General features: G+C 47.4%; 1 protein-coding gene across 3 annotated transcripts in view; it reads left to right on the top strand.

Annotated features, from left to right (window-relative positions):
* Positions 1 to 23,975, top strand: part of CTNNA2 (catenin alpha 2) — a 944,841-nt gene that overhangs the window by 433,242 nt on the left and 487,624 nt on the right. The window lies entirely within an intron of this gene.

The raw sequence follows: 23,975 nt of genomic DNA, 5'->3' as shown, positions 1-23,975 counted from the left end.
GTTGTGTTCCTTGCTGCGGTGAACGCGCCATCTGCTGAGACCCAGGCCCTCCTTCCCTGCCCTGGGTATGTAGTGCATGCAGGGAGGCCCGCCCACACCCTGAGCAAGAATGAACAGAGTCCCCTGGACGGAGACGCCAGATGGGGCCACAAGTCACAGAGGCTCTGGGCGTTCAAGACAGTGGTCCCAAACCCTTACTAAATAGAAACCTTGATACAAACTTCTAATAGAAAATCTGACCCTTTGGTAAGTCTTTTCTCAACATACGTAATGCTATGCGGAAAGCTGCTCACAGTTCCTCTAGTAGCAAATATATTTAGTAAAAAGCATGAGTTAGCAAGGTTTGGAGATTTTACGAACCTTCTAAGATCTCGTAGGATTGATAGTGACATCTTTAGTCATGAGAACATCTCTATTTTCAGGTCAGATGTGTTGTTTCACAATTTTTGGATGGAATTCTCAGCCACAGGTCAAACCGTAATGGCTAACCTAATTCTGTTTTCTGAATTCTGTTGTTCTGTGTAACCTCTAGGGGAAGAACGAATGGGACACGTTTCCTCTGATTTCTGAACACACACAGAGTCAGACAAATGGTAACACCAGGGAGTTAGGTGAATCTTACTCTGCCCAATGGATCATTTATATATGAGGGCTTACTGTTTATCCCATTTTTTTTAATTGAAGTCTAGTTGATTTACAATGTCATGTTGATTTCTGGTATGTGGCATAGTGATTCAGTTTATATATAGAGAGATTCCTTTTCATATTATTTTTCATTATAGGCTATTATAAGGTATTGAATCTAGTTCCCTATGCGATGCAAATTCTTCAGCAAAGCAGACAAGAATTCTCACTGCAAAATCCTCAACACCTGCACATTTGTCTGTAAATTTATAGTTTTGCATATTAGCAAAATTGCAAGGGAGAGATGGAAGAGATCCACAAAATGAATTTGAAAAATGACCATAAAAACGGACGGAGGGCCAGCTTAGGGAGTGAAGTAGTGAAGCGAGGAGGCGGTAAGGAAGGGAGCTCTCTCCACTCAGAGACCGTTGCTCAATTCACGCCACCATTGCTCCATGAAGGACAGAGGAAACTGAACAGAGAGTGACTGGATCTCCAGAGGAGCTCTGAACCCCCAGGAACAGGCAGTGATGTGCGGGAAAAACCCATCCCACAGAGGCGTTGACGCATCTCAGACACGGAAAAATGCTCTTACTTTATTATTTATTGAAAAGTTCATTAATTGCAGTGTGTCTCCCCTATACAAAGCTGTTTTCAGCGAATCGTATTCGTAAGACAAGTAGGCATTTTAATGAGTTTACACGTCCTATTGACTTTAAGGGCAATGAGGATGTGTCAGAGGCAGAGAAGGGTATTCAACTAGCACGTGATCTAAAAAGCCAAACATCATGGGCGTTTGACTTGTTTTGAGGTTTTAAGTATCATCTCAAATACTGACATTTTTCGGTGGAGGAGACCAAGGTTGAGACAGTTGAGATAATTTGTTTGAAGCTTATGACCGTCTCTGAAAACAAGAGCAGTAGGCAAGATAATAAAACCACCACATGTCTTAAATCTTAAGAAGAATGTATCCTAAATTACAATGGATAGCAGTAGACAGACATCATTCAGTTTATAGATATTCATTGTTCACAGTTGCACAGCAGGGATGTGTTTAGCTAAGCGGACCGTGCACCCAGCACTGTTCTGCAGAAGCCTTGCATCCCTTGTGACTGAAAACCAGAGGTACAAAGAGAATGAAAAGTGCCTGCTTCCTCCTTACATTCTGTGCTTTTGCTCTGTTTATGCAACTAAATTGGGACTTGATCGGCTCGAAGGGCCTGGTGTCCATCCATGGCTCCACCGTAGGGAGCTGTATCTCAAGCCCTAGCCTTGGGGAGCATTTCACTTCACTACAATAAAAACAACCCCAGCAGGGCTTTGCATTAGGATTTGTGTTTGTCACAAATTCCTAGAGACCCTAAACTTGGAGTTCAAACCTATTTATGAGTGGGTTCTGAGAGCAGCTCAAGCTAAGGGAGTTTCAGGCTGCTAGAGAGTGAATTGTATCCAGACTAAAAATTTCAGAAACGCTGTGACTCCTCAACCCTGCAGCCGGGCCGAGCATTGCCAGCTGCGTAGTGATACCTCTGGTGGTATTTCTCGGCAGGGAGGATCCGAGGTGGGGAGGTTAATTGCTGAAGAGGAGTGTGAGGTGTGGAGCGGGAGTGAGATGGATGCGGTGGTTTCTGGCAGACAGCCGAGCCCCACATCTCCATCTCTTAGAGGCCAGGGCCAGTGGGCAGGTGTGTAATTAAGATCACAAGGAGATGTTGCAATCAGGGACCCTGCTGCCCTTGAAAATGAGGTAAGGAACTTTCCAGAAATGAGAGACCTCGGGCTCCAGTCCCTAGTCCGCAGCTGCCAGGAATGCAGTGTACTGGGGACAGAAGAGATTATATATTATCTAGCCATAGATGGCTGTTACTAACACACCAAGTGACATGAATGGAGAGGGTTAAATCTGTCTTCAAGACAGTGCATCTGAAGTTTCTCAGTCTTAAATTTCATCTTAATGGAGGCTGGGATGGCGTAGTGGCGCTATTTTTACAGTATCTGAAGTTAAATAAAACTTTACTTATATTTCATAATTTATGAACCTGATTTTTAGGGACTTTTGACATTTACATCACATTTTTAACAGTTTAAATTCCCATACAGTAAAGGTGTTTTTTTTTTTTTTCTTTTTTTTTTTTCATTGGGAGCATATGCACCAAGCCGTCAGCTAACAACCCCTGCTTAGAACTAGTTGTGAACTGCTGGCCATGGGCCACATCTTGACCAAGCCAAGTTTTATTGGGCTCACGGAGTTTTTAATTCTTTTATTTTAATTCAGTTGCTAACATTTGAAAATTGAGTGTTGTCCTCTGAAAATCCAGATTTCCAATGACTCGAGATGGGAAACCTTAAGATGGGAAGACTTGTCATTCTGGGGTCTGAGTGGAAGCATGGCTGCCAGGGACAGGGACTTGGGAGCGGCTCTCTGCTTCAGGCTGGGAACACATCTCCAAGTTTGCTGCAGATCCGATCCCTCACAGGGCCAGCCCTCTCCTTTCTCTGATGCACTCTGCCTGGTACCCACATTTGAGTTTGTGACCTCCATGCAGAACAGCCTTTGCAAAAGTTTGAGACCATGTGCATATGCCCAGGGGAAGTTCGATGTGGCAGATAACTTTCCTGGGAGCTGAGGGTACCCCAGACTTCACAGGTACACTTGCATAACCATGTTACTGGCTTCTGATCTCAACCTTGTAAGCCAGAGAATTAGGTACGTTACTAAACGTACGTTGGGGGTACACTGAAGCTCTCTGGAAGGAAGAGTTTAGTAAGAGAGGTTATGATTAGCTGTGGGTGGCTGAAAATTCAAAATAATAGTGGTTTAAGCAACAGGGTGATGTATTGTTGCCTGGCATAGAAGTCTGAACAGGTGGTTCCCAGTTGGGATGGGACGACCGTTGGAGACTCAGGATCCTCAACGTGAGGCTTCCACTTTTTGAACTGAGCTCTGCAAAGAAACTGCATGTATCACTTCTTTCTATATCCCATTGGCCAGAATTAAGTCACATGGTGACATCTAGCAGCAAGGAAGGCTCGAAAAAGGTCTTTATCCTGGGCAACTTTGTTCCCAGCAAAGGATCAGCAAGGGGAGAACCATTTCTGCAAGAACTACGTAGTTCTAAAACTTCGCAGAGAGTTGCGCGTGGTGGGCTTTGAGGCAAATACCGTAAGAGAAAGGGAGAGGACGCATCAGACATCAGCAGCCCCTGCTGTTCAACTCCCGATTACCCGCATGCCCGTGACCTTCCCATGGACTTCCCTCACTTCATCACAGACTTTTCAAGCCTTATTTCTATGCATTTTGCTTTGCTTTATTTACCCCCAGTGGTAAATCAACCGAGTGTTGAAATCCCATGCAAGGTGCTACGGGAGAACCGAGGAACAGCGTGGTGCTTTCTTACATGAAAAGGCAACTGTCTCTTTGTAACTTTTTCCCACACGGGAAGTGCAGGTTCCCAAGCTTATGAGCAAGCCTGACGCTAGACTTTACCGCGTCTTGCGGTATTTACATTAACCTACGTGGTAAAGTCTGTCTTGGCGCTGTTGGAGGAGTCACAGCGCTCAGCCCAGCCCTCTTCAGGGACATGGTCCCCTCCCAGCCCATGAGCACAGACACGGTTCCTCCTACAGCTAATTGTCGTATGAAAACACAAATTTTGCAAGCCTAGTTCTAAGAATAGGTGCTTGTCTAGGTGTGTGTGTGCTCATGGTAGAAAATAAATTCTTGTTTCTCACCAAAGATTAAGTGTGAGGTCCCACGCTGTGCACAACAGTCCACAGAAGTTGAATTTATATAAAGCTTTTTCAACTTTAAACTTTTTGAAGCTTTACTGTAAAAAATAAATGTATAGGATAAAAAGAACCCTTCCAAAAGGTATCTGTTAAGGAAAACTGACATGTAACTCTGGAGATTCAAGGTTACATCTTCCTTCCCGATAGTTACTTTGTTCGGATTCTTGAAAATGCATCTGATGGATTATTTCCCAGGTGGGGACAGGGGATGCCGCCTTCATCTTGTTATTGAATAAAAGTATTGTATAATTTTCCCTGAATTAAGATGTACTGTGTATACAAAAAACAAAAACGCATACTTAGGGTCTAATTGCTAATTAAGGGAGGGGTTCTCTCAGGTTCTGGGGAGCAGATACTTGAGGGTGGCACATCGGGAGGTGACCCAGGCTTTGGTGGTGACAGTGAGAATGTCCCCACGTGGCATCTGTGCCCTGTGCATCCGTCCCTCCTTTGAATGCTGAGCCCCACTTCCAGGCTCTGCTCTGATGGCTGAATCAGGGGGCCCAAGGATTGCAGGGCAGGTGATGCAGGGCAGGTGCTGAGTCCTGCTCTCCTCTGTCTCCACATCATTTCACCCTTTATCAGCCTCTCCCAGCAAAGGAAAGGACCCAGACTTAGAATTAGACTTCAGATGACTCAATTAAAAAAAAATAAATAAAGGTTAAAAAAAAAGAACTAGACTTCAGCCCTCAGGAAAACTACATTTTGGAAAAAAAAAAAAACGGTAGGGGTTTGTTCTACGTGTTTGGAGGGGCTAGGATACTTTTATGCTGTGACCCCAGCATGGGACCATGTGATCTGAGGGTCACCTCCCTGCAAGAGCTGATGCCATTCTGGGTTGTAAAGAAACAAAGAGGGAGGAGGGCGCAGCTCAGCAGTAGCCTGCGGGCATGGTGTGCACAAGGTCCTGGGTTCAGTGCCTGGCACCTCCACTGAAAATAATTGTTAAGTAAACCTAATTGCCACCCCCTCGAAGAAAAGGTAAATAAAAATTTTTTAAAAGAAACAAAAAACAACACCTTTCATACTAAAAATGGAAAAAAAAGACTAGCTAGGAAAAAAAAAATCAACCCACAGCCATTCCCAGAAAGATATTTATTCGTCCACTTATTAAAAAAGAAAGCTGATGAAGTATGTGCTGAGGGGTCTCGAGAAGCAGTAGTTTAATTTCCTCCCTGTTTCGCAGCGTCTGTAAGAGTAACGTCGTCCTTCTCAACGTCTGCTCTGTAGGTTCTCTCGAGAGCTGTAACGGAACACGGGGCTTTCTTATTCTGTGAAATAAGTTATTCTGAAGGAAGAAGATTAAGGGCGCTCCACAGAATGTAGTGCTGCCAGAAGAGTTCTTTTTAAGATTTAGGTTTTAAAATCTCATACAGTATTCAGTACTCCCGATTTGCAGAAGAGAAAACTGAGGGCGGGACGGTGTTGGTGGCCGGCTCAGGGTCGCGTGGACCGTGGTGATGGGGGTAGGACCCCTCATTTCTGACGCAGGGCTCTCTGCCGTCCCAGGCGAACAGTCCTGCCATACTGTTTTGGTGTCTCGGGTTATTCTGAGAGTTGGCCGCAGACAGGAAAGTGGGAAAGAGAAACATTACCAGTGACTTTTGCCCTGAAGGAGTCCACGTGACTGCCAGGGCAGCAAGGTGCATCTCTTCCAGGCGTGGAAACATTCGTACCTTTTAGCTACTTGCTAATGACCATCCAGCTGTTTTGTAAGGGAATGAGGTCCTTGGGAGCTCTTCGGGTAGAGGATGTGAGTTTAAGTGCTGGGGAACCTTAGACGACAATGAGAAATGGAGTTCTTCCAAAGCAAGCCCTGATTTCACAAATGAAACCGTGGCCACGGAGGTGCGATCACCTGCCCCGGGCCCCACGGCCGAGCACCGCGCCGAGCCCTGTTCTGGGCTGCGTCTCTGTGCTTCAGCAGGCACTCCCTGCTTAGAGGAACACTGATGGGTATGTGTTGTGGGATTCGGTGGGCCGGTGTGTTGGCAGTAAAAGAATTTACTGAAGACAAAGGATGAAGGTCGAAAAGGAATTTATTCCTGTTCCTATAGGCAGCAGCGGGCCACAGACAGGGGTGTCTGTGCCCCAAGGGTCGTTTTTTGAGGGTAACCTTTAACTCCGTGTGCTTATGTGCCGTCGGGCACAGAAGGGGTCGTGGGGTACATGATCAGCTCGTGCACAAGTGTCTGACTGGATGTGGGCGGGGTCCTGAAAGGGTGGGGCTACGGATTTGGGCTGGGGGCTGTGACCGGTCCGGGTGGCCAGGCTTCTGGGCGCCGTGCAGGGGATATTATCTCGGCGAAGGCGGCCATGTATCAGGAAAGGGGTGTTCTTGTTGTCCTTAAAGGGCGGCAGCCTGAGGGGCCTTGGAGACAGGGGCCTTGGAGCAGGGATCTGCCAGGTATCTGTGGACCCCAGAGCACGTCATCCACAAAATGCGTCTCAGGCAGGTATGTTTGACCTCTCACCTTATGTAATACCTGGAAAGGATTTTCAGTTAGCAGCTGAACAGCGTTCTAATCGGTGTAATCCACGCAGTAGACCTCCTCTTTCTCCTTTTTCCCCCTTTTTGTTCTTTAAAGCACCTCTGAAGTGTCCCGACAGTCTTTTTAAAGCATCTGCTGAGAAGCATCGTGCACTGTGTGTGTGCAAAGCTGCAACCCAGACCTTTGCACTCAGAAACGCAGCCCTGCTAGGCTGGCTCATTCCCATCCAAGCAGGGCTCGCTGGTCTTCAGGCCACCCTGTATTTTGTGGCACACAAACCGCTCGCCCTTGCCAGGTTTCCTGGCCACAAACTGCAGCAAATCCCTCCTGCACGGCGCAGTCTGAGCACACCTGCCTCACTTGGCATGACGGGAGAAAAAGAGGTGCTTACAACATCCTGGACCTACAATGGTGTCTGACACCCACTGCCTGATACATATTTTTGAATAAACACATGAACATCGCAGCCTCCCTTTGGCAGGGTTTTGACTCGCTGAATCAGAGTCAACAGCATCTGAGCCTCGCCGACTAAGCCCTTGGTACCTGGCTTCCTGTACAAGTGCCAGGTTCACGAGCGTCTCCTGGATTCTCTCAGCTTGTCAAGGAATATTTTCGTTGCCTGGATACCAGCAAGCTGCTATGGTTGGTGATCTGTATCGCTGATTCCGTAATGATTCAGAGAGATTCAGAGCCATTTCTGCCCATCAGCCTGTGAGTGTACCTCTAAATAAACTTCCTAGCATCAAGACAATTGCTACACCCGCGCGCAAATTCCTTCTCTTCTCGTCACCATGGCAACCCACTGGCTCTGTTGCCAGCCCCACCCTGTTCCCAATCAGCACGGAGCCCCTGACTTAATAAGGCCTGACAACCTTAAACAATGGGGATTTCTCGCCTCAAGGCCAAGATCTTTATTAATTCATGACCCCAGCGGCCCAGAGCTGTGTGTTGCTGTCTCACTGACCCTGCTTGGCATTCAGGAAAACAGCTTACCACCGTGGTGCATTTCTAGTGACTATTCTCAGCTCAGCTCTTCCCTTTCCAAAAGTCGATTAGCCAGTCAATTGATCAATTGGGAGAAGAAATGAAAAGATTTGGATACTAAGCAGGAAGCTGCTTTCTAGACCAGGGTTTCTGTATGCTGGCCAGCCCACGTGGGGTGGGGGGGGAGCAAGGAGGCATCACGCCAAAGCAAGGGTGCGGTTCCCCTCTGCCTCTGTCAGAGCAGGCAGACGGCTAGATGTGAGCAGAGAGAGGGGCACACAGGCCACATGGCAGGAACTGGGCAGAAAGGAGGGGGCCCAGGCCAAATGCAGGAAACCACACATCATGTGAGCACCAGGGGTCCCTGGGCAGAGAAAGGAAAGCAGGAATCTCTGGGCTGATAAGTGTCACACCTTTTAGGGTGATGAGTGGCCTGGAGAACAACAAAGAAAGATGAAAATAGGCAGGAATCTCCAGGGTCTGAATGTGACCTTTTTGCTCATTATGCCTTCATTTCAATAACATTAGCCTTGCAGATTAGAGGTACCCATCATGCACCGACACCATGACACTTCTGCTCCAGACTAAATAAGGACAAAAATCCCTCCTCCCTTGGGAAGGTGGAGTTGGGATGAAAATCAGGAAATATGACCCCAAACCCTTTCTTCCCCAATGAATATCCCACCCATTTATTTCTACACCCTATGTAACTAACTTGCCAAAGAAACTCAGGTTGGCTGCTCCCCTGAGCCTGCCCGCTCTCCCCTTTAGAGTGTGCTGTCCATCCCTTAATAAGCCCTCACTTTACTTTCTTAATCTCCATGTCTTGTCTCTGAGTTCTTCCTGGGGCGGGACGAGAACCAGGACCCCGGTTACACCTACCCGCAGCACCTCCAGTTGGAGCATGTGGTATGTTTACCGATGGCCTCCTGCCCGGGCCTCCACTGCCAAGGCCCCCTCCCTGGCCTCAGTGAACCCAGTTGTAGCCCCGTAACTGTTTCCCCAAAAGATAAAGGTCCCAGTTCTTGTCACGCCTGAAAGACAAGTTTACAGTCGGGAGACAGTGCGTTGTGTAGAGAAAGATTTTAAAAGATTTATTTAAGAGGAAAGAAAAAGTGCGCCCCCAGGAAATGGAGGCAGGCTGAGCCAAGGGAAGGGAAGTGGCAGGCTTTGTCTCCCTCCGTCTCTCATAGCCTCCCCCAGAGGCAGGTGGTCTTTTGATTGATGGACAGCTCTTGTCCCTGGAGGGCTTGGTGATGTTTGGGCCCTGTGTGCGTGTCCTTACCTGGGGTGCACACAGAAAAGCCCATGGTTGGCGGAGGGGTCAGGGGGAGCCTAAACCGCAGTGTTAATTAATACAATGAACATCGGTTCATGTTTGGTTAAGTCCTTTCTGCTTCCACTCAGTCATGGCTGTCAGGGTCAAACCAGCTTCTTGCTGGCACTCATTTAGAAGAATTGAAGTCCCTTTATGCTGGAGGCAGGGACGGCACCATCTTCTGGACCCTCCTCCCTCTTCTCCACCTGTCTGCCCGGTGCCCCCACTTATCCACCTCCCTAACACAACAACTGCTCATGTTGACAGTGGGAAAAGAGGTGAGCTGAGCCTGGAGGCTCTTTGCCTTGGGCTGGACTCTCACTGTAGTTGGATACAGGCAGACGCAGCTGGAGAGGTCCCTGCAAATTGTGGCTGTGACAAAGGATCCCAGAGTAGTGGTGTCCCTTCCAGGCCTCCCTGCCTGGCGCTGAGATAGAATGTCAAGCCCCTGAGCAGAAGCTTCTCTTTCTGTTCATCCTCAGAATACACCCTAAATGTCCAACAGCAGGACGGTGGATAAATGAGTCATAGTATGTGGCAGGTGCAGGTGGTACATGACCCCTACTCAGGGCCAGAGTGTTGCAGGAAATGGGGCTCAACAGGGAGGTCCCGTCCCAGGCCTCGGGCGCACCTCTGGGGCACACCCCGCCAAGTGAGGGTCCTTGGCTACGTGCAGGAAGGAATTCAGGAGAGAGCGACTGTAAAGTGAAGCAGGTTGACTGAGAGAGACCCACGTTCCACAGACAGAACGTGGTCCACCTCGGAAAGTGCGAGCGGCCGGGGGTGCGGGGTGCGCAGTTTCTGTGCGCTCGGTGACTTCGTGCGCTAGCACGTAGGAGGGTTATTGCAACCATTTCGGGCAAAAGGGCAGGGGTTTCCCGGAATTGGGCCACCGCCCACTTTTCAGCCTTTTCTGGTCCCGCTGGAGCTGCGCTCGCACCGTGGGCGTGTCGTTCAGCGTGCTGAGTGTGCACTGAGGCCCCAGGTCCACTGGAAGGCAGGTCTCCGCCATCTTGGGCCTGGTTGGTTCTAGCCAGCATTTGTCCTCTCCCCAGTGGCTGTGCCATTCTTGTAATGGTTGTGTGCTGCCCCGTCCCTTCCTGTCTGAAAAGCGCTCATCTCCCACGTGCCCGGAGTGTTGGCCACTGATGGCTCACAGCTGGGTCCCTCTGCTGTGAAAGCCTTGGGTTGAAGGAAGCTGCTTTACCCAGGGTTGTATCAGCTGACATCCAGCGACCGGCTCATGCAAGGATGCAGAGGCTTGGGCCCTTTGCGTCTGTTTGGGGCAACCCTGAAAGGCCATCTCAGCCAAAAAGCTCTTCCTGGGATGGGCCGAGGCTCCGCTTTCCAGGCTCCTTCTCTGCCCAGCCCTGCTCCCCTCAGTCCCTTATAGGCAGCCTTCTGAGAGCCGTCCCAGCAAAACTCCAGCATGCGGTCCTCTATCTGAGTCTGTTTTCCAGGCAACCGTATGACAGGGCAATTCTGGGATGAAAGGATACATCATCGTTAAAATGTGTCAGTTATGTGTTGGAGGACGGTTTATGACATAGGAAACGGCTCAAGTTAGTGAAGTAAATACAGAAACAAGAGGCAGGATGCAGTGTGTTCCTGAGAACGTAAGAATCTAATGATGGAAGGAGAGAATGAGAGCAAAAAGGGGATAAAAACTTTCAGGAAGAGTTACTCATAAAATAGAATTCAAATAGTGTCCACCTGTGGAATTTTGTTTCAGTTTTGTTGGCTTTAAATATTCTACAGCGAGCAAGTCATCATTAGAAAACCTAAGTAAGGCACTTAACGGTGAAGTGAAGTAAAATTCTAAACCAACCCCAAGAGCACAAAACACAAAAAGGAAAGTGTACTGAGCCCATCCTTCGAGGGCGAATGGAAAGCGTCACCTTCCCGAGTCCCTCTCGTGCCTGTCCCCTCCAGAATCCGTGGAGCGGAATACTTCCTTTGTTGCACAGATCTGCCTCTCTCTCTATGCCTCTAGCCTGACCCTTAACCACACGGTATCGCAAGCATTTAAATTTATCTCTTGTGTTACACTGAGAGTCCCCACGAGGGCAGAAGATCCTGTCCCCGTGCCTAGGACGTGGCCTCTGCAGTGTGACTACTCAATGCATTTTACCAAACGAACAAATGAATAAATGAAGTCGTATTTGGAGCGGAGACTTGAAGAATCAAATTGCATTTGATTGGCATGGGGACCAACGACTGGAAGTGAGGGAAAGGATGTAGAAAGACGCACTGAAAGCCTGAGTAACGTTTCTAACTGCATCAGGATGGGAGATTGTGAAGTTGGAGGCCCTGGGCCGCCCACCCGTGCTTCCCCGCTCTGTGCTTCACAAAGAAGCTGCAAGGACTGACTTTGCCGCTGCGGCTTGGAGGCTTTCAAGATCGGCATCAGTTTGATTTCAGAAGGAAAATGAGGATGCCACTCAGTGCGGAGCGTTGTGTTCAGCTTTACAGTGATCGCTTTTCCCCCCGAATCATTCAACAAAAAGCGCTAATGTTCTTTCTGGACCATTTTTGCATTTCTTCAAGTTAAATTTGGAAAGTTGCATTGAAAATGTTCTGGCAGTACCTTATTTTCTGCTATTTCACTCTCTCACTACAATTACTAAAAAGTCTTGTCTTTTTTTTTTTTTTCTAAATGGAGGTACTGGAATTGAATCCATGGCTTCCTGCATGCTAAGCAGACGTTGCATCACTGAGCTACCCACATCCCCTGTTTTTTTCCTTAATTGATGTAAAATTCACTTACAGAAAATTCAGGACTCTAACCGTTTTAAAGTGTACAAGTCAGTTCTGCCTTTTCATCCCCAGTTTCGCTTCTTTCCTAAAGTGACAAGTAGCCAATCTTTACAAAGATATTAACTGGTTCTGTAGAGCTGCCATTGCAGTAAGATGCCTGGGTAAAGCATTTACATTTAAATAAGGGTATTGATACATTAACTCAAGGAATTAACTCCAAGTGGGAGGGGGCAGCTCAGTGGTAGAGGGCGTACTGAGCATGCACGAGGTCCTGGCTTCAATCCCCAGTACCTCCATCAAACGTAAATAAACCTAATTACACCCCCTTACCCCAAAAATGAATAAAGGTTTAACAAATAAAACAAAATACAGTAACTAACTCTATTCTTCCCTGGCTCCCTGTCACCTGCAGGACACGGGTGAAATTCAGCGATGTACGTAAGAATCTTCTTAGACTGGCTCCTGCTTGATCAGCCCTTCTCCGCTTCCTCTCCCCTTCTGCGCTGTGAGCCCCAGGTGTGCTCAAATATTTGCACTTCCTTAAGTGAGCCACATTCTTTCCAAGCTTTTTTGGACAGTTCTTTTTCCTGTTTGGCAGATGCTTTGTGTCTTTCCTTGAGATGAAGCACCGACACTGGGTGCCTGGGAAACTTTCTCTGTTCTCCCCAGGCAGGGCTGAGAGGGGGCACTCTCCTCATTCTGTCTCTCTCTCTCCCTCCTGTTCTCTAAGCAACTTTACCTACCCTCAGTTAAACATTTTCCATATGGGTTTGTAACCTTTAATTCTGTTTATTTTCCTAAGAAGACTGCAAATGCTTTGAGCCTAGAGATTGTTGACCTGTCTCCACTGTTCAATGATCTTGAAATATTGTAGATGCTCAAAAGTCGTTACTGAATACAGAAAAAAATACTTACCTTGTAATAACCTTTAATGGAAAAGACTATGAGAAGGAATATATGTATACATATGTATGACTGGGGCATTGTGCTGTGCACCAGAAATGGACACATTGTAACTGACTGTGCTTTAATTTGAAAAAAAGAGAGAGAGTCTCTGGCAGGCTGGTCGAGAACTGTTCTCGGTGGGATGTGCCTCTGGGTGCCCTTCAGATGGACGTCTGCTCGAGTTAGCTCTGTACCTGTTGAACAGCAGTTGTCATAGTTGAAGTTGTCGTAGGGGTGGGAAGCCAGAACGCTCACACCCCTGGAAATCTTTGAAACTCCTTAGAGAAAGATGCAAACTATCGATTAGATACACATCATGACAACATGTATCTTCCAGCGCTGATCAGCCTGAACATTCATTCCAGCCTGTTCTATCCTTGTTTCTCTTGAGTTCCCACACAGAATTTGTATTTGTAACACCTGCTGTTTGCATCCCAGGATAATAGACTACTTAGCATTCCATCATTTTCCAAGTATAGGAATTCACGCTCTGCCCACTCCTAGTTGTCTGATACAGACCTCTTCTGAGGGCGCTCCGCAGATCATCTGCAGCCTAGGCTGCATAAGGGAGGGATGGGGAGAGAGAAGGAGGAAGGAAAAGGGAAAAAAAATCTCCCTAATTTGCAAACTCCTTGCCTCAATCTTCCAGGCAGAGCCTTCCACAGTCTAAGCCGACAGGTGCTCCCTGACCCCTGCAATGGAATGTGAGGGCTGGGCTAGCAGATGTTCATGTGCAGAACAGTCACCTGGGGACTTGTTTAAAATGACGGGCTCCTGAAACGAAATCATTACCTCAAAGAGCTATCTGTGCTTTCATGCTCATTATGGCACTATTCACAATAGCCAAGGCATGGACACAAGCTAAGTGTTTAGGGGAAGATATTGAAAATACAACTCACACACAGAATGGACTATTTTTCAGCCTTTAAAAAGAAGGAAATTCTGTTATCTATGACAACATGGATGAATCTGGAGAGCATTATGCTGAGTGAAATAAGCTAGACAGAGAAAGACAAACACTGCAGCCTATCACTTATGTGTGGAATAAAAATAAAATGTTCAACTCAGAAATAGAGAGTGGAGTGGTGTCTGCCTTGGGCTGGGGGAGTGGGAGAAACCGAGGGAGGTTGGTAAATGGATATAAGCCTTCAGTGGTAAGACAATAAAATACATAAAAGAAATGAATAAAATAGTGAATTTAAAAATAAAATAAAAATAGTGAAATGAAATAAAATGGAATAAGTAAAATAAAATAAAAAGTAAAATAAAATAAAATAAAACAGGGTTAAAGGCAAAGGAGCAGATCTAACATGGAATCGGATTTGTTCTTTTCTGTGACAGTATCCAGACTCTTGTGTCAAATTCCTCCCACATTCAGCAGGTCTCATCTGTGTGACCAAACGAGTGATCGGTTACCAAACCAAATGACGAGGCGTGAAAGGCGGCTTTGACGCTGGGTCATAAAGGACGTGCGGTCTTGACCTTGCTCTCTCGGATCCGTCACTGGGGCGAGCCCACTGCCACACTGCGAGGCCGCTCAAGCAAACCTGTGGCAGCTTCCAGGTGTCGGGAACCTGGGGCCTCTTGTCAACAGCGGGTGCAGACTTGCCAGCTACGTGCGTGAGCCGGCTGGGAAGTGACTGTTCCAGCTCCGCTCGGGCTTGGAGGTGACTGCCGCCCCAGCTGACACCTTGACCGTGACCTCACGGGGGGCCTCCAGCCCCAAGCACCCAGTGGAGCTGCTCTCAGGTTCCTCCACCGGAACCATGTGAGACAGTAAGTGTCTGCTGTGGCTTCTGGCCTGAGCTGCCCTGCGACTTGTTATGCGACGGTGGGAACCTGATACAGCTCTTCTGCTGAGGCGGGGAGAGAGCCCAGGTGGAAGGAGGGACACGGGAGGGGCGCCCTGGGAGCGCAGCCTTGCCACGCAGCTTGTGGGCTCAGTGCTGCTGGTGGTTTTCTGGAAGAGAGGCAGCGGGATGGAGAGTGCCAGGCGCTCTGAAGCGCCCAGAGCCCCGAGGGGAGCGGCGCTGGGTGACCGGGAGGCTGCGCTTCCCCCTTCGTCATCTCTGCCGTGACCGTGACCGGAGCGGGCGCTTTATGGGAAACATGCAAATGGCTTAAAATGGAGTTGAACTCCCTCCATGTCTCTCTAACTGGAAATGTAACTGCGGCTCCTTGCGCATTGCTGTGATTTTTTTTTTAATCCTGTCACACTTTGTTGGCTCGCTGCTTTTCATCTTACTGTTTATTAAAATAGCCCGCGTCCTCTTTGGTGCCGAAAAGCCCAAGTATGTGATCGGAGGCTACGGCCAAATTACAGCTCAGTTTTATTTGATGCTAAGGTTCTTGACTTAGTTCATTTTTAACTTTTTTTTTTTTTAAACTTTGGAGTTGGGGAAAGGAGGAAAGTGAGTGGCCAGCTGGAACCCTGGCCTGGGCTCAGGAGTCTAGCAGCTGTTGCCAGAGCATCCCCACGAACATTTCATTTGTTCTTCTGTGTGACTTCGTCCCTGTACCATTGATTAGTGGCAGGTAGAATGAGCCACGATCCACGGATGAAACACTGTTACGTCTTCCTGCTAGGGTGGCTGATGACTTAGCCACAGGCTTGTTTAACCCTTTGGAGTGTCAGCCGAGCTAATTCTAATTTGCTTTAATTGATTTTGCAGTGAAATCGAGATGGGCACTCCAGTCCTCCTGACAAGGTAATTTTGCATTTTAAGCCGATGCTGCAAACAAAGCCGATGCTCAGGTGGAAATGCTTCCTGGACGGTTTCCAAAAACACCCTGTGTAAGGAGGTTGTGGCTGAGGGGTGTGTTAGTTTCCTTTGCATCTGTAACCAGTCACCATGCATACACTTGGCTGCTTAAAACAACGAAGTGTCTCCTTTCACTGTCCTGAAGTTCAGAAGGGCCGAGTCAGTTTCACTGCGCTGACGTCGCGGTGCCCACGGGCTTGCATGCCCACTAAATGCTCTCATGGAAAAATCCGCTCCTTGCTCCTTGCAGCGCTGATGGCTGTGGACACTCCTTGGCCACATCACTCCAATCTCTGTCCCCATGGTCCCATTGCCTTCTCCTCTTCTGTCCGTTGGTCTCTGTCAAATTTCCCTCTGCCTTCTTCATGAGGATACATGTGGTTGCATTGGGGGCCCAACCAGACAATCCAGGATGAAGGCTCTGTGTCAAGATCCTTGACTTAATGAAATCTGCAAAGACCCCTTCGCCAAACAAGGTGACATTTGGAGGTTCCAGGGACTGGGATCAGATAGCTTTGGGGGTCGTGACTGCACCTTCTACAAGAAGCCCTATATCGTTTCATCCCCAGAGCTTTTCTCTAAGAAAAAAAATTGTTTTCTTGCTGGTGGTGTAGGCCTCTTTGTTAGTGCATCACAGAATGGAGAAATAGCTCCCACCTCCTTTGAAAAACTCCAGGATGAAACATATCAGATGGAAGGACCGTAGGAAGGAAGGAGGGAGAGGCGGCAAAGAAAGTTTTGCGGAAGCAAAGCACCCCAAGTCTGTGCTGTCAGTTGTGGAATCTGGTCCCTGCTGAATGCCTTCCTAAGTTTTTGCAATATAGAAGGTTCCCCTTTCAAAACTGCCATCTCACACACTGCAATCAAGACCATGTTTGTCACCGTCGCCCACTGCAAAGTTCTATTCACCCTGGAGGGAATTCCCTGCTCCACTCCCACCATGGGCTGCCTTACGTGGTGTGTGGACCTGAGATGAAAACCACTTGATGTGTGGTTGGAGGGTAATAGACTTCGCTCGCCCAGACTCATAAGTCATTCCTGGCCCGTGCGTTCAGTAAATCTGAGCTGGGTCCCGGCTTGCGGGTGGGGTGGGTGGGCGTGAGAGGAGGAGTGGTTCTTTCCTAAAGTGCTGTTCAGCCTCGGACAATGTGCTGCTTGGTGACGGAACACGGGCAGGGGTGGGGCGATGGCTGTGGAAGTGACTGTGCACTTGGTCACTTGGTCTCAAAGGCAGGAAGTGGTACATGAGTTCTCTGATCCAGAGAGTGCGCGGGGGGTTCCTGGACTGGAGGAGGACCTGCAAATGAAAGTGATGAAGTTAGGCTCCTGAAAATTTTGGGGAGAAGAGAGAGAGAAAGCCGTTCAGACTCAGACTCAGGAGAAGGGTGCTCTGAACGCTTTGGCAAGGGAACCGTGTGTGTTGGCGGAGTTCGACCCTTTCCAGAGTCATGCAATGTATCTTAAACTGGAGTCTGCAGAGAGACACCGAGGGCTTTACCAGTTCTCAATTAGAGAAACTCCGGCTTGAAAGACAGTGCAAAACATTAACCTGCTGTCTTCGTCTTTTCCTAATCTGACTCCATCTGCCTCTCTCAGTCTGCTTTTCATTCCTCCCACTGGTTTTCCAATTAAGCTGGGCTACTCAGAGCTCCCCAGACTTCTCAGATTTGTGGCCTTGCACAGATCACATCCCTCCTCTCAGGCGTCACCTGCCCCTTCTCCTCTTGCCCTGTCCCTCCCCGACAGCATGCCCCCTGCCGAGGGTTCCTGGGCTCTGCTTGGCTCCTGCCTGGTGCCCGGTCCCTGGATGCTTAGGCTCCTGGTGGTCCCTCCTCTGCGATTTCTGTAGCATTTGAAAAGTGCCTTCTTGGGTATCCTGATGCTCTGTATTGCTTCTGTTTTTAATTCATTTTATCTTTTGGACAAGAATGTTTGGCTTTTTAAAAAATTTTATTTTTTGTTGAAATGCAATTATTTACAATGTTAGTTTCAGGTGTTTGGCAAAGCGATTCAGTTGTGCATATCACATATGCGGATATCTATTTTCAGATTCTTTTCCATTAGAGCTTATTATAAGGAGTTGAACATAGTTCCCTGTGCTCTGCAGTAGGTGCTTGTTGCTTATCTGTTTTATATACAGTCGTGTGTGTCTGTTAATCCCAAACTCTCAATTTATCCCTCCCCCGCTTTTCCCCTTTGGTAACCATAGTTTATTTTCTATGTGTATGAGTCTATTTCTGGTTTGTAAATTAAGTTTATCTCTTTTTTAGATTCCACATATAAGTGAGTTATATCACATGATATTTGTCTTTATCTGACTTACTTCACTTAGTACGATAATCTCTGGGTGCATCCATGCTGCTGCAAGAGGCATTATTTTACCCTTTTTCTATGGCTGAGTAATATTTTAGTGTGTGTGTGTGTGTGTGTGTATATATATATCACGTCTTCTTTATCCATTTATCTGTCAAGAATGTTTGGCTTTGCAGAGAGGGTACAGCTCAGTAGGTAGAGCGCGTGCCTAACATGCACAAGGTCCTGGGTTAAAACGAGATGAATAAATAAACCTAATTACCCCTCCTCCCCCCAGAACAGTGTTTGGCTTTAAGATTGCGGGTCTCTTTCTCCTGTCTTCAAAAACCAGAAGGCTTGCTGTAAATAAGTAAAAAGATCCCCATTTCTCTCTTTCAAAGTTGCAAAACCAACCACTCAGTGATGCTGCTGAGAACACGCCCTTCTACCTGCCGTTCTGACCCTCAGGCCCAGTGCCGGCCTGACCACTCCCAGCCCAAGCTGCCTGTGAGCAGCGAGTTGCTGTGGGTGAGGTGGAGGGAGAAGAGACGGTGGACAGAGGGAAATGAGAGAGCAGGGAGGGTGACGGGCCAGCGAGCAACCTGGGGTGGAAGGGTCTCTGCGACACCCTTCCAAGAACAGCAGTGCCTGGCAGTTCAAGTGCGTGTTATTGCAGAACACCCTCCAGCCCAGCATCGACCTCTGGTTAAGTCTGTTTCACGTATGGTTGTCTGAGTGCATTTGTCCGTGGAAGATGAAGGGAAGAGACTGATTTTCATATTTAAATCGATTAAAGTGAGGTGATGACTGCGAGGCTCCCTACAAAGGAAGGTGAAAATGAAACAGGAAGCACTGAGAGTATTTGGAGAAATGTGGGCTGGTGATGAGTTTGCAGCCGATCTTCTCTGGGTCTCATGGAAATAGGAGACGTCAGGTGGCTGTGAGGGGATCCAAGGGACTTGGGGGGCTAAGCAAAGGACAGAGGTATGGCCACAAGGTGGCAGTAGCACTCACACATGCTGTATTGGGCACTTGGAGGGCGGCTTGGCCTGGGGAGTTCTCTTAGCAAGAGTCCTGGGCAGCAACTCAGAAGGGGAGGAGGGCAGGGGAGACTCCTGAGGAAAGAGGGGTCAGGAGGGAGCTTACCAACTGGGTGATGCGCTCAGCAGCCTGGGGGAGGCTCTGGGTCAGTCAGAAAGCTCCGACGGGCAGCAGTGGCTCGGGGTCTGCGATGCTGGGCTTACCTGTGGCTACAGATGTTGGGCGCAGCTGCATGGAAAATGCAAAGCAGGCCGGCTCAGAATGGCTAAAAATCTGCTTGTTTGGGCTACGATGAAAATAATTTCATGTATAAAAATTTCACTTTGGTGCCATTGGACTTTTGAGCTAATGCGTCTCAGCTACAGGGAAGAAACACACAACTGAGGGACTGAGATGCAGAGGCCGTCTCGGGTTCATTCGGTGACAGACATCTCTCACACACACACAGACACACGCGCACACACACACACACGCACACGCACACGTTTTCTTCCGGGGCCAGAGTCATACCATACACGGCATTCTGTAGCTTTCACAGTAATCTCTTAAGTATTTTTCCATGTCAGTAAAAATTCTTCTAAAACATTGTTTTCAATGGCTGCATGTTGTTTCATCATGAGCTTTTTCTATGACTGACCAATCCCTTGTTTCTAATATTTTCCTACAAGCAGCGTAATGTTTCTGATGTTGGCCTACAGATACGCAGTGATGGCGCGCAGACAGTTTTGCCTTCAAATCGGTTGCTGATTCTTAACTCTGCTGAGCTCATGGTTGAGCTGGGGAATCATCCAGTGATTTGGAAAGTAATATTGGGAAGAGATTTTATTCAGATTTCAAAATATGTACTTATGCATTTATTTATTTAACAGTATGATTAATGGCCTAAGCTTGCAAAGATACGTTTTAATCAAAAAGCAACCGTAAGCGTATTACACAGAAAGCACACTCCATCTATCGGGCTCCGGAAGAACCCTAGCTTTAATGACCAGACCTCATCTGGTTAACGTGTCACCAACTGTGTCAAATCGTCGTGACAGAAAACACTTAAAGAGATAGTAACCTGATTAGGAATGGCATTTCCCCATCTTCGATGAGGGAAGTAAAATGCTAGTCCAAAATCTTGACATTGGTTTGCAAAGAGCGCCTGAGCCAGAGAAGGCGGCGTGTTGAGACCATGGGGGCATGACGCCTGCCTTCCTCGCTGTGTGTCTGTGTGCTGGGCGGGGGGAGGGCGCAGATGTGCTGTGAGGACACAACCACGTCCAGCAGCCTGGCTGCTGCACTTCTGAGGAAACCGCAGTGTTGAGTAGACATTCTTAGGGTTCCCACTCTGTGACCATTTATGTCACAGACGCTGCTTGGGGCGGAGGACATAGCTCAGTGGTAGGGTGCATGCCTAGCATGCACAAGGTCCTGGGTTCAATCCCCAGTCCCTCCGCTAAAGATAGATAACTAGATAGATAAACAAAAACAAACAAACATACCTCACCCCAAACCAGAAAAAAAATGGATTAAAGACAGATGCTGCTTGAATCTAATGGGAAAAAAGGAGGGGGAAAAATGAGGTTTATGGACTAGTTGATGGCAAGCAATTTGCAAGAAACATTTCTCTATACAATTTTTTTTCCGAATCACTTTGTAAATTTTAGTTTCTAGTTTTAATTTAATTTTTATTGACGTAGAGTTTCCTTACCAGATTATGTTAGTTTCAGGTGTCCAGCAGAGTGATTCAGTATTTTTGCAGATTGTATTTCATTATAAGATATTAAGAGGTGGTGGTTGTAATTCCCTGTGCTGTACGGCGTATCCTTGTTGCTTATCTATTTTATGTATAGCAGTTTGTGTCTGGTAACTCCGTGCCCCGATGTGTCCCTCTCCCGCTTTGGTAACCACAAGTTTATATTCTGTGTCTGTGAGCCGGTGCTCCGTATGCACATTCATCGGTATTACCTTTTAGATTCCACATGTAAGTGACATCATACAGTATCTGTCTTTCTCTGCCTGACTGACTTCACCCAGCAGTAACGTTCTCTAGGTCCACCCACGTTGCTGCCAATCGCAGTGTCTCATTCCTTTCATGGCTGAGTGATACTCCACTGTGTGTGTAGGTATAGCCACCGCATCTTCTCACTGCAGCCTTCTGTTAATGGGCCCTTGGGCTGCTTCCATGTCTTGGCTGTTGTAAATAGGGCTGCCGTGAACATTGGGGTGCAGGTGTCTTTTTGAATTAGAGTTTTCGTCTTTTCCGAGCGTGCTGAATGTGCCCAGGAGTGGGACTGCCGGATCATGTGGTAGCTCTGTGTTAGTTTTTAAAGGAAACTTCGTATTGTCCTCCACAGTGGCTGCACCAGTTTACGTCCCCACCAGCAGTGCATGAGGGCTCCCTTTTCTCCACGTCCTGCATAACATTTGTTATTTGTAGACTTTATGAAGATAGCCTTTCTAGCAAGTGTGAGGTGTAGTTCTGATTTGTGTTTCTCTAGTAATTAGCTGTGTTGCACACCTTTTCGTGTGCCTGTTAGCTGTCTGTATGTCATTGGGAAAATGCCTTTTCAAGTCTTCTGCCCATTTTTTTTGATTGGATTTTTTTAATATTGAGATGTCTGAGCTGTTTGTATAGTTTGGATATTAACCCCTGGTTGCTCACATCATTTGCAATTATTTTTCTCCCATTCCAGAGGTTGCCTTTCGCTGTGTTGATGGAATCTCCAGAATCTATCTTGCAGATTGTGTGTCTCCAGTGTTCAGATTAGGATGCTGATCTCACAGATATTTCCCTGGATCTTGCAGACCCCCGCCTGAACCACACTTGAACCCAGATCTGAAGCCCTGCAAAATCTGTCTATCAGATTGTACAGAGTTTCGATATCCAGGAGAGTCCATTAAAACTGCTGTGTAGACGGACAACATTTGTCCTTGATTCTCCTCCACTGCCCCGTCCATGTCCCTTTTCTCACAGTTTCGTCCCTCCTTTTGGCTTTGCACTTCCAGAAGTTCCTGAGATAGGTCTGTGGACATAACTCAACTGTCCTCCATTTCCTGTGCCAGAACACCTGTGCTCCTGTCCCTAAACTGCCCACCTGGAACCATGCAAGAGATTAACCAGTGTTAATGAGAAGAGTTACTGTGGCTATAATCATCATCACACTTTTCCCACCAAATAACTAATTTCTAACAGTGGACAACTCGACGCTTTGCAGGTTGCTGGGGCCCAGTGGCTTCTGGCATCTCAGCTCAGAGCACGGCAGTCAAAGGCCAGAGTTTTGGAGTCTGGCTGATTGAATTCTGATTTTGACGTCTCAACTTACTGTTTTACTCGCGGCAGTTCACTCTCTGTGTCTCATTTTCCTCTACTGCGAAATGAAGGTGATGATATTATCTGCCTCCTAGGGCTGCGTGAGGGTTACATGACATACGGCATGTTAACTTGCCCAGCAAAGTGTATGTGGCACATAACTCGCAAAACATAACTGCTATGAAAATAATATGTATAAATTAGTTATTTTCTGCTGATGCCGCCGGTGCATTTGGCCAACATTCAGCATACTTCACCGACTGTGCCGTGTTTGCTCATCACCAGTTACACGCGAGGCCAGAGACACATGGGGACAGGGGCACTAGGCAGTTTAAGGGCTTGGCTTTCCATTAGCATATGACTCACTTAAGGACAATAAGAAAGAGATACAGGAGTTTTCTCTGTTTCCTTCCTATCTATGGTTCCCTAGTAAGGAATTAGCAAGCCATCATTTAAAACAGCCTCAATGCAACAAAGCGTTCCGTACCCTTAACAAGGAAGTCAGTAAGTGGTTGTTGAGGACCCTTCCTTGCTCAGCCCTGGACCAGTCTAGGGATGGAATTGGCTTCCAGGAGTGTGTGGGTTCCCTGCCCCTCAGCTTCCCTATGGACTTTCCAGCTTTAAACTGAGTTTCAGTCCACACCTTTATTTATTTCTCAGTCATGGTCCCCTTAGACTTGACCACCTGTGCCTCACTTTGCCTCTCCCGTTCATTACTTCTGACTTGGGTCCTGTCCATCCTGGCATCCTGCTAGATAATACAAGAGCCGTACAGCCAACTAACAGCCCCTCTGTACGGCATGTGTGCAGCTCCCATAGGCAGCAGAACGCACAGCAAGGAGATACAGAGAGGCCAGAAAGGTAAATAAAGGAAGCTTGAAAAAGTTACAGACCCACTGAAGTGCCTAAAATTACAGAGCTTGATAATGCCAAGCGCTGGAGAGGATATGGAGGCCTTGCAGGACGTTTGGTCCCGTCCCAAACATCCACAGGACATTTGGTCCCCGAGACATTTGCTCTGTGCAGAAACCATTCGGCGTGGGCCAAGTGTGCTCATGGATGCTTTGGGTAGGACCAAGTTTCAAGGACCTTTGGGCATGGACCACATGTCTTATGGACGTTTGGGACAGGACTCATGTCTGCTAACATACAGAACGAATATGACGCCTACATATGTCTTCAAGGAACGTGAAATCATACAAGCACCTTAGGAAACACTTTGGCGGTTTCTTTGTTAAACATACACCTACCGTACAAGCTAACCAAGGTATTTCTTGAATTCTATTCAAGTAAAATGAAACTGTATCTATACAAAGACTTATACACTAATTTTCATAGCACCTTTATTCATAATAGCTCCAAGCTGGAAACAACCCATATGTCTGTGAACAAGGGCTAATGGTTAAACACATGACATTATATTTGCCAGATGGAATACTACTCAACATTAAAAAAAAAACTGATACACATAACAAGACAGGTGAATCTCAATATTTTGCTGAGCTCAACAAGACGGCCTTAAAACAAGGCTTACTGTATGATTTAATGTACAGAAAATAAAAAACATCCAAACTGATACAGGGTGATGGAGTGTAAGTGAGTGACTGCCTGGCAACTGGGAATGAAAAGAGCGTTGACTGAGACGAGGCACAAGGGACCCCTTTGGGGTGATGGAA

This window comes from Camelus ferus, chromosome 36, assembly GCF_009834535.1.
Source record: "Camelus ferus isolate YT-003-E chromosome 36, BCGSAC_Cfer_1.0, whole genome shotgun sequence".
NCBI lineage: Eukaryota > Metazoa > Chordata > Mammalia > Artiodactyla > Camelidae > Camelus > Camelus ferus.
The sequence above is the reverse complement of the archived record's forward strand: the minus strand, read 5'-3'. Positions and strand labels throughout refer to the sequence as shown.